Raw genomic sequence first — 9,801 nt, 5'->3', positions numbered from 1 at the left:
GCTCCTTCCCCTCCGCCTCCCCCTCTCCCTCCTTTGGGGCTCGGAAAGGTTGGAAGCCTTGCAGCTGCCTTCCGGGAAGCCCAGGCCTCCAGACCAATGGCAAGGCGGCCAGGCTAGGGGAACCCTGCTTGCCATCTAATGCCGCAAGCAGGAGGGCACAACTGCGTGGGCTAGTGGAAAGTGAGCGGGCCTCTAGGATCTGGCTCTGCCACTAACTCGCTGTGTGGCCTTGGGCAAGTCCCTTGCCTTCTCTGGGCTTCAGTATGTGTTTCTGCAAAATGAGAGGGTTGACACCACTCACCTTCCCACCAGAGAGGTGATGATCTTAAAATGCAGAGATGCATTTGGGGGCATGGTCAATGTGGGAATTAAGTTCTACCAGATTACACATATTTATGATGAAGTTTTTATTTTATTTTTTATCCAAAAGAGAGGCAATAAGGGGGGGGGCGGTTGGTTGGATTTTGCATCACTGTTTAAAAATAAGAGGGTTAATCTACATCACAGGACCTTTTCTTAGAATCATGTTTTAAATGCATGAAATAAAATCCATAAGATTACAAAGGAACCTTTGTAGACTCCAAGTTAAGAACACCTGGAGCTGTTTCCTGGGCCTTGTATATATATTATGCGTATATATACATACACACATGTATACATAATATGTACATGTATGTATGTATATAGGTATATGTGTGTATGTGTATATATACATATATATGTGTGTATATATGTATATACATATACACACATACACACACACACACACACACACACATATATACATACATATATAACATTTTGGGACTAAGTGGTGCTCCAAACTCTGCTGATATAGAATGCTGGGACTGCACAGGACCTGACACCTTTAGCTGCTGTAGGTATGGAGGCCAATTACTACCATACGTTTAATGTGAGATGATGAACATTGTTATTTCTGTATGAAGGGCTCTAAAGCCTGAGATGTACACTGGAAAGAGCACAGGCTTTTAAGTCAGAGGACCTGGGTTCAAAAATTCCACCTGATGTTACATTTCCCAAGTGAGTTAGATTAGGAAGTTTGGGACAACTGTGATCTAAAGTGGGAGAAGGCCTGGAATTGTAGGGGGATCTCTCTGCATCCCATTAGTGCCAAGGGCCTCATCAGCTCACAACCTCTCTCCCAGAAATCTTTTGGTCAATGGGGGAAACAATTTACCATATTCCAAAAGCATTTTATGCCGGGGGAGGGCAGGAAGGAGAAAATTTAATCCTAATTCTCAGAAAATAAAAATGTCCAAGTTGTCCAAACTCAAGTTGCAACTCAAGGTGCTCTACTATGTGGTCCTAATGTACATTTCCATCCTTAAGTTGTGCTGAATGATGAATCTAGAGTTGGAAATCCGGCTCTTATTAGCCATAGGACCTTGGTCAATTCAGCTCTCTTTCATTTCCCCATTTGTAAACGGAGAGAGTGTATCCTCTGCTTTGGCTAGGCTATTCAATCATTGTTCCCACATAAAGTCATTCTCACCTGGTTTCTAGCTACCCATCCTGCCCCCATCCTCTACTAATATAGTCTCCAGGAAGATTTCTGGATCACTTCAGCCCCAAAGCCTCACAATCTATGCTTCTAGGGGACAGGGTCCCATCTTTTTGGAGTGTGGTCAGACTGGGAGTGCCCTCCTCCTGTCTCCTCTCCTCTCCAACCCTTTTGGACTCAGAGCAAGTCACATGGGAGGGAAAGGCTCAGTGAAGAGGGGCCAAGAGAACCTACTAGAATGACTTTGGGAAAAGAGGCTGTTTGCTTCCTAGCAGGAGAAACTGGCAATTTTAGGGTTAGGGCCCTGGCAAGAGGGAGAAACAGCTTATCTGTGTGGTTCAGCTGACAACTAGGTCAGACAACCACAGCAAAAGCTGGGTTGGGGTGGGGAGGGGAGGGGTGGGCAGCACCCAGGTCAAGAAACCATTGCCTAGATGTCTTGGGGAAAAGAAAGGTGGCTAGGAGGGGCACCTAGTACTTGGCCCATAAAAGTAAGCTGTGGGACCCATTAAGGTGGCCCCAACCCCCTAAACTGCCCATTCTCCATGCCCAGCAGGTTCACCGAGTGGGCCAAAGTTGATCTCTCTGGCAGGAAGGACAGTACGGTGGGAGGGGGAAAACCTAAAGTGGTTGAATTTGTTGTAAAAGGGCTACAGGAGTAGGAGGAACAGGAAATTACTGAGGAGATAATGGAAAAGAGGACAAGCAGAGTGGAGGGGGGTGGGGACTGCCTACTAGTCCCTTACAGAAGTAGGAAGTCTGGACCAAAGCAGATGGAGGGGGTGAGGGCAAAGACCTCAAACTCTCCCTCCCTGCTGAGCCTCAGTTTCCAGATCTGTAAAACAGGGATAATCATAGCACTTCCCTCCCAGGGTCACTGTGCCATTCAAATGAGATGATGTCAGTAAAATGCTTGGCAAATCGAAAAGCACGAAGCACTGTGAGGTAGCAGACCATAAATCCCTCCAGATACAGCTTGGAGCCTGCAGCATCTCCTCCATTAAAATGGCAAAGCTCCTGGAGGGCAGGGAATGTCGGGCTCTGGGCTTTGCTGTGCGTAGTTCTGGGCACAGAGCTTCAAACATTTTTGCAGGGCAGGCCTGTAATTTCATTGGTATAAAAATACCTATCAATGAATCAGCAAACATTTATTAAGTGATTACTCTGGGCTGGGCTGGGTGATAAGCTGAGGAGGTGAAGAAACTCTAGACAGTCCGCGTTTTCCAGAAGTGTACATTCTAACGGGGCAGGTGAAATGCACATACCAGGATGCGTATGGGGTGGATGGCAGGTGATCTCAGAAAGGAAGGCCTGAGCAGCAGAAGGCTTCACTTGAACCCAGTCTTGAGGAAAGCTAGGGATTACAAGATAGGAGATGGAGCATGGTATGTGAGACGAAGCAAGAAAGCCAGCTTGGGAGCAGTGAAGAGGGGGAACGCAGGCACCTGCTCAGCCACTGCTAGTGTTAGGGGGCTGCTGGGGGCACTGAAAGGCTGGGACTTGCCCTCAGGTGACACATCTGGTCTTGAACCTTGGTCTTCATGACACTTCCTCCCTCCCCCCATCCACTACCCTATGCTGGTAGGTGCTTGCTGACTGTACTGCAAAGCTTTGCTATCAGTAATAGCAAAGAGAAGGTGATAAAGACGAGTATCCTCTCCCCACTGTCAGTACCTATATCTCTCCTTTCTAATGGCAACAATCAGAGGCTAACCTTTTCCTAAAGTACCTCACTGCACCCACATGGGGCCTGACAAGTTCTGTTCATTTTCTCTTGGATTGTGCGTTTTTGTATGTAACGCCTGTGTGTAACAAGAGAGAGCACACCCCCACATCGAACACACTGTCCCCAACTCAACTCCACCCTTTTTGTTTATCTCCTGAATTCCATCACACCCTCTTCCTCCTCAGAGCTGGTCCTTTTGATCATCCCCGAGTCTTCATTTTCTAGTTCTCCTTATCCATTGGTTCTTTCCCTATGAAATACGCCTAGATGGTCCCCATTCTTAAAAACAAACAAAAAAACCTCAAACCCTTCACTTATTAACAATAGGATTGTAAAGGCAAACCACCGTGAATGACTTCAGAACCCTGGTCAGTGCAATGACCAAACCACACAATTCCACAGGACAAGTGATGAAGCATGTTCCCCAGCTCCTGACACACAGGTGATGGACTTAAGGGGCAGGCTGAGACAGAGATCTTTTTGGACATAGCCAACATAGGAATTTGTTACACAGGTTTTATTTTTCCTTCTTTTTCATTGGGGAAGGGGAAGGAGGGAGGGAGAGGTAGGGTTTTGCTAATTGAAAAAAATTTTCTTATTAAAAAAGAACGCTTTACTTAATCTTACCACCCCCTCAAGCTATTATCCTATCTCTTTCACAGCAGACTCCTAAAAAAGCTGTCCATGCTCAGCCCCCTAGCATGCTTTTCTCCTCTCCACCTGATTTCCTTCAGGTCTCAAAGTCCCACTTTCTTCCTGAAGCCCTTCCCAATCCACCTTTTCACTTCCCACCTGCTCCTCAGCCCCCTGCAATCTGGCTTCCCTTTTTCTCATTCAACTGCTCCAAGATTACCAGTGATCTCTTAATCAGCAAATCCTCAGTTCTTAGCCTTCTTAAAAACTGCAGCATTTAACACTGCTAAACACTCTTTCCCCTTAGACACTCTCTCCTCTCTGGGTTTTTGGGATACTGATCTCTCTTGGTTCTTCATGCTGCCTGGATGCTCCTTGGTTTTGTCTGCCCATATCCCATCCCTGGGATCCTGTCCTGGGCTCTCTTCTCTTTCTACACTTTGTTTGATGACTTTGGCTCCCGTGGATTCCCCATATCACTTCTATTCAGATGACTCTCAGATCTACATATCCAGCCTTTCTCCCTAGAGCCAGATCCATTCCCACATAAACAACTGCCTATTAGCCAGGTCCAATTCAACATGTCCAAAATAGGACTCATTATTCCCCCGCCTCTCTTTTTTTTGGCTAGGCAAAGGGGTTAAGAGACTTGCCCAGGGTCACACAGCTAGTTAAGTGTTATGTGTCTGAGGCCTTAAACTCACGTTCTTCTGAATCCAGGGCTGGTGCTCTATCCACTTCACCACCTAGCTGTCCCACCCCCCCTTTTTTTTTGAGGCAATTGGGGTTAAGTGACTTGCCCAGGTTCACACAGGCTGAACTGAAGCTGGATTTGAACTCAGATCCTCCTGACTGCAGGGCTGGCGCTCTATCTACTGCAACACCACCTAGCTGCCCCTCCCTCTCTTCTTAACTTCCCTATTTCTGTTGAAGGCACTACCATCTTTTTAGTAAGCCAGGTTTCTAGCCTAGGAACCATCCCCAATTCTTCCCTCTCCTCACATCTAAGTCTCGCCCATTCTACCTCCACGACACATCTCTACTCTCCCCTTAGCCCTGCCCTTTCTTTCCACTCATGCTTTAGACAACCTTACTGCTCATCCTCTGGACTACTGCAATAGCCTTCCAATCAAAGCCTCGAGTCTTTCCCTTCAAATTCCTACTCAACACAACTGCCAACTCGTATTCCTAAGGTCAGAGTTTAACCAAAGTCACTCCCATGCTCAAGAAGCTAGATTAAGTCCCCATTTCCTGTTTTCAGGGTTTGACTTTTAGAGCCCTTGAAGTTCTGGCTACACTCTACCTTTTCAAGCTTACTACACATCTGGTCTTCAGGCCCAGTTACTGTTCACTGCACACATTCCGTCACCTGCCAGCAATACTCTCTCTTTCCATCTCTGCCTTACAGAATGTACATCTTCCTTCAAAGCCCAGATGCCCTCTCTGAGAGCAAGTCTTTTCTGTTTTGATTTAATTTTCTAAATTGATGTTGCTTTTTCCTAGCAGGGTGTGAGCTCCTTGGGGGGCAGAGACTGTTGGGCTTTATGTTTGTGTCCCTGGCACTTGGCCCATACAGTGTTTAATAAACGCTTGTTCAGAAATAGAAGGTTGTGTCATTACACTGACAAAGCTTGGCTCCAGAAAACCAATGAGATCGGACTTTGACTTCATTTGTAGAGGTGGGGGACTATGGGCGTGGAATAGAGCATACACCGTCAGAATCGGCTGATTTTTTTGATTAGCTTTTTTAAATTGCCTTTTCCCCCTCTTCCTTTTTTTAATTCTTTGTTACAAGGAATGTCTCACTGTGTATGAGATGGGAGAGGGCAAATTTGGAAATGACAGTGATGTAAAAACAAAAGGCATCAATGCCATTTAAGAAAATGGCTCTCCTGAATCCAGGGCCAGTGTTCTATCTACTGGCCACTTAGCTGTCCCACCCCTCTTTTTTTTTTTTTTTGACAACTAAATCCCTTCTGATAAACAGTGCCCTTCCCTTCAGGTAGGTGTGTCAGAGGGCAATTTCAGGAGCTAAGACAAGCAGAAAGGAATGGTCCTTTCTGGTCACACCTCCTTTTTGGCCTCAGATGTACTAACTCCCCAGCCTAACAGCCACTCCCCACCCTCACTCTTCATCATTCCCATTCTTACCTCCCGACAACTCTGGGCTGAGTCCACAAATCCACCCAGAGGAACAAGATGTGCTTCAACTGAAGATATCTCAAAGAATGTGCTGCAGGCCTTGAAGGCTGTGCCCCAAGAGAGCTTCCTCGGTAGTCCTGAGACCCACCTTCTCTTTCTGTTTATGTCTTTTTGGAGAGGGGGAAGAGGAAAGGGCAGAAAATATCGGTTACCCTAAAGCCTGTGTGAGAAAAATGTGGGTGCCTTATCCTGTCTGGCTTTAGTTTCCTCCTGGGTAGAATGAAGGAAGTCTGTGTGTTACAGGGGATGGAGGGCTAGGCTTGGGGCAGGAGTGGGTAAGAGACCTTCTAGAAAGTCATTTGATTGAATTCTCTGACTTTATAGGTGAGGAAGTAAGTGGCAACATCAGGATTCAAACCCAGGCCCTGACTCCACATCTAGAGGTCTTTCCAGGGCACAGCTGGTCTTCTGGTGATTTGGGCAAGGCTTTTCAGAATGTTTTATTCATAAAATGATTTGGGCAAGGCTTTTCAGAATGTTTTATTCATAAAATGGGGATAACTGTACTGCCTATCTCAGAATTGTCGTGAGGAGGCTGCTTTGCCAACCCTCAGGTGTTTTATTATTCTATGGTAGCTAATGGTGCAGTGGATAGAATGCTAGGCCTGGAGTCAAGAAGACCTGAGTTCAGATCCAGCCCCATCCTAGCTGTGTGACCCAGGGCAAGTCACTTAACCTGTTTGCCTCAGTTTCCTCACTTGTAAAATGGGGATAATAACAACACCTACTTCCCAGAGTTGTTGTCAGAATCAAATGAGACAATATCAGTCACTGAATTTTAAGGCTAGAAAGGGTCTTGGTCCAACCTCATTTTATAAATTAAGAAACTGAGGCCTAACTTGCTCAAGGCCACAGAGGTAGGAAGTGGAAGAACTGGGATTATGAGCCAGGTCCTGGTTCTGGAGACTTTTTGCTTAGGATCACATTATCCTGGCTAGGAAGTGTAGGGTGTGGACAGCTTCAAGAAGGGCCACCAGAACCAGTGAGGTTAGAAAACAGCAAATTCTCAGTTTACTAGTATGTCTACCATTTGAGCCCAGGCCAATACTTTCCCCCCAGAGGGCCCTTCTTCCCACAAAATCAGAAAACACTTGAGTAAGGGGAAAAAAGGTCAAGTCAGAAAAAAACACCTCACACGGTGTTTTTATTTGATTGGGGAAAAAGGGGTGTGTGTGTGATATTTCTGCCTTGCAATGAAAGCCCAGACCTTGAATTACTTTTTACACAGATTTATAGATAAATTCTAACAGCACAGGATACAGTACTTACCAACAAAAGATGCAGACTAGTCACTTAGAAATGCATGCTGAGTATTCTGCTTTTACAGGTAGAAAGGAAACTCACAAAAAGAAAACCAAATAGCGTGCTGCCCGTCTTTTCCAAGAAGAAAAGAATCATAGGGGGAAAATCACTAGGCTTACAACAAAAGACACAAAAAGGACATTGTATGTAAAGTTATAAGGCAAACTTTTTATATAATAAATAGGTTACAGGGATTTGTGGGGGGAGGGGATTTATTTTAACGTATATAGGTACATTCAGACAGATTTACTGAAATGGTACAAATTTCCTTAATAAATTGCTTTTTTTTTTTTTTAAATATATCAGTGCTTTCAGTCATTTGGCTATACACAAAGAACCTTTTTAGAACACTACAAAAGAGCAAACCTTATTTTCTAAAGTAATTGTCCCCAAACACAAAAACCCAAGGTGAATGCAATAGAGGGCTTTTTCCAGATTCCCTCTCCAGTGGGGCTGCGTCCTGTTAGCATGGCCCAGGGCCTGCCGTCTCTCCCATCCCGTAGTGGAGGCTCTGGAGCTGAACTGCAAGGGGCACTTGAACTCCTGAAGGTTTTATGGTTTCTAGAAAGTGGCTGCTGGGGCAGATAGGTGCAAACACCAAGAATGTCCCCAGTGCCCCAACACTGCCTCTTTTGCCTATAGGTGGCAGCACCCAGAAGGATAATGTGATTAGGGTGCAAATGAGATCAAAGAAAGGGGGTCCCTCCGGAAAATCAACTTATTGCCATTTGAAAAAGGTGGTAAAAAGACTTCATCTTAATTTTGTGCATTACGAAAATTGGGTGGGGGAGTTTTAAGTGGTGAATTGCAATGGGAATGGGATACTCAATGGGGATGGTAGTCAAATGTCTAACTTGTTTTTGGGAACATCGAACCGGAGGTAGTGTTGGATTCCCCCGTCTCAGCTGACAATGATTTTTACTTTTCAAAAACCTAACTGACCTATCATAGTAAAAATAGAGCTCTCTTTATAAACCCTTTAAATAATCTTTTGCACAGATCCTTGCTCTAAAGTTTGCTTAGCCTTCCTCCCTCTCTTCCCAAGTCTCCCTACAAAAGAAAAAAAAAACAAAACCAAAAACACTGTCTCCTCCCTTCCCCCAGCAAAACTAAACCTGTGGCATTTTCCTTAGAAATAATGATGAAGATGGGAATAATCGTCAGGAAATTGACAAAGTAATTCATTGGGGACCGACCACAGGTGGGAGAAACTTCCCTTAAGAAAGACTGCTTTCAGCCAAGATCGAAAGAACAGAGACAGATCAGCTCCTGGATGTACGTGGTGGCTTTGAAAGGGATTTGCAGAGGCCCCAGCAGGCTTTGCTTGTCTTGTGGCTTGGGGCCAATGGGCAGGGCTGGGGGAGTTCTCAGTCCCCCTCAGTAAGCCTCAGGCCTCCCTAGAGGGAAGAAGGAGCTCTTCTCACTTTTAGTCTCGAATTTAAAAAAAGAATTGATTCATTTACCCCACCCCTCCCCCCTCCCCCAAATGTCTAGAAGCATTTGTCTCTGGAACAATTACTTTAACATGGTTACAAATACAGACTTTAGCTCAAACACAGAAGAGAGATCTACTTAGCAACGCTCCTTTTACCCATCAAACAACACACAAATAGAAACTTTAACACCACAGTTAGAGACTAGCAGAGAAAATCCCAGGCTTGGAATACAAAATTAAAAAAAAAAATCAACCCAAATCAAAAGCCAAACCAGAAAGAAAACCTAAGGACAACAAGAAAAGGCAGGAAGGAAGGCAGGAAGGAAGGAGAGAGAAAGCACAGCACACACCACGGCGCCAGGTACATAGGTAACCTAGAAGAACTAACTAACTGTACAGAGAAAGAACTCAGCATACATTTAATAACAGTCCTTGGAATATTTGGTCATATGGGCATCAACTAGTGATTCTTGAAGCGAAGTCAGATTCTGTAGCGCTGTTAGTATTGACTGGAGCAATGCACAAGGGAGGCTTGGATGTCAAGGGAAGAAGCAGGCTTCAAGTGGTGCGGCCCTCTTTGCACTTGACTGTCAATGTCTCGGAGAGAAGGGAGAGTGGGGTGTGTCTGTCCCTCTCCACTTAGCTGGAGTTAGAGCTAAGAGCGATGTTCTCAGCCATCCAAGGTGACGACTGACAAGTTTTTGGTGTTGTCCATTGACCCATGCATACACATGTATACGCTAGGACACTTGCTCGACAGCGGCAGAACAGCAGCAGAGGCAGCCCCATCCCTCCCTTCTTTAGTTGCTGACACAGATGCTGGAGACCTCATCTCCTAATACTAAATGCCCACGAGGAGTGGGCTCCCCAAATCGAGGCCTAATCTGCCCAGGGGACTTCCAAGGCTCAGCCCTGGCCAGCCTGAGTGAGACTTATTTCCTCTCTTTAGATAGACTGAGCCCCTGGAAGAAGCAACACTGT

The sequence above is a fragment of the Phascolarctos cinereus genome, unplaced genomic scaffold (assembly GCF_003287225.1).
Source record: "Phascolarctos cinereus isolate Bilbo 61053 unplaced genomic scaffold, phaCin_HiC Scaffold_8;HRSCAF=390, whole genome shotgun sequence".
Taxonomy (NCBI): Eukaryota; Metazoa; Chordata; class Mammalia; order Diprotodontia; family Phascolarctidae; genus Phascolarctos; species Phascolarctos cinereus.
Note: the sequence above shows the minus strand (reverse complement) of the source record.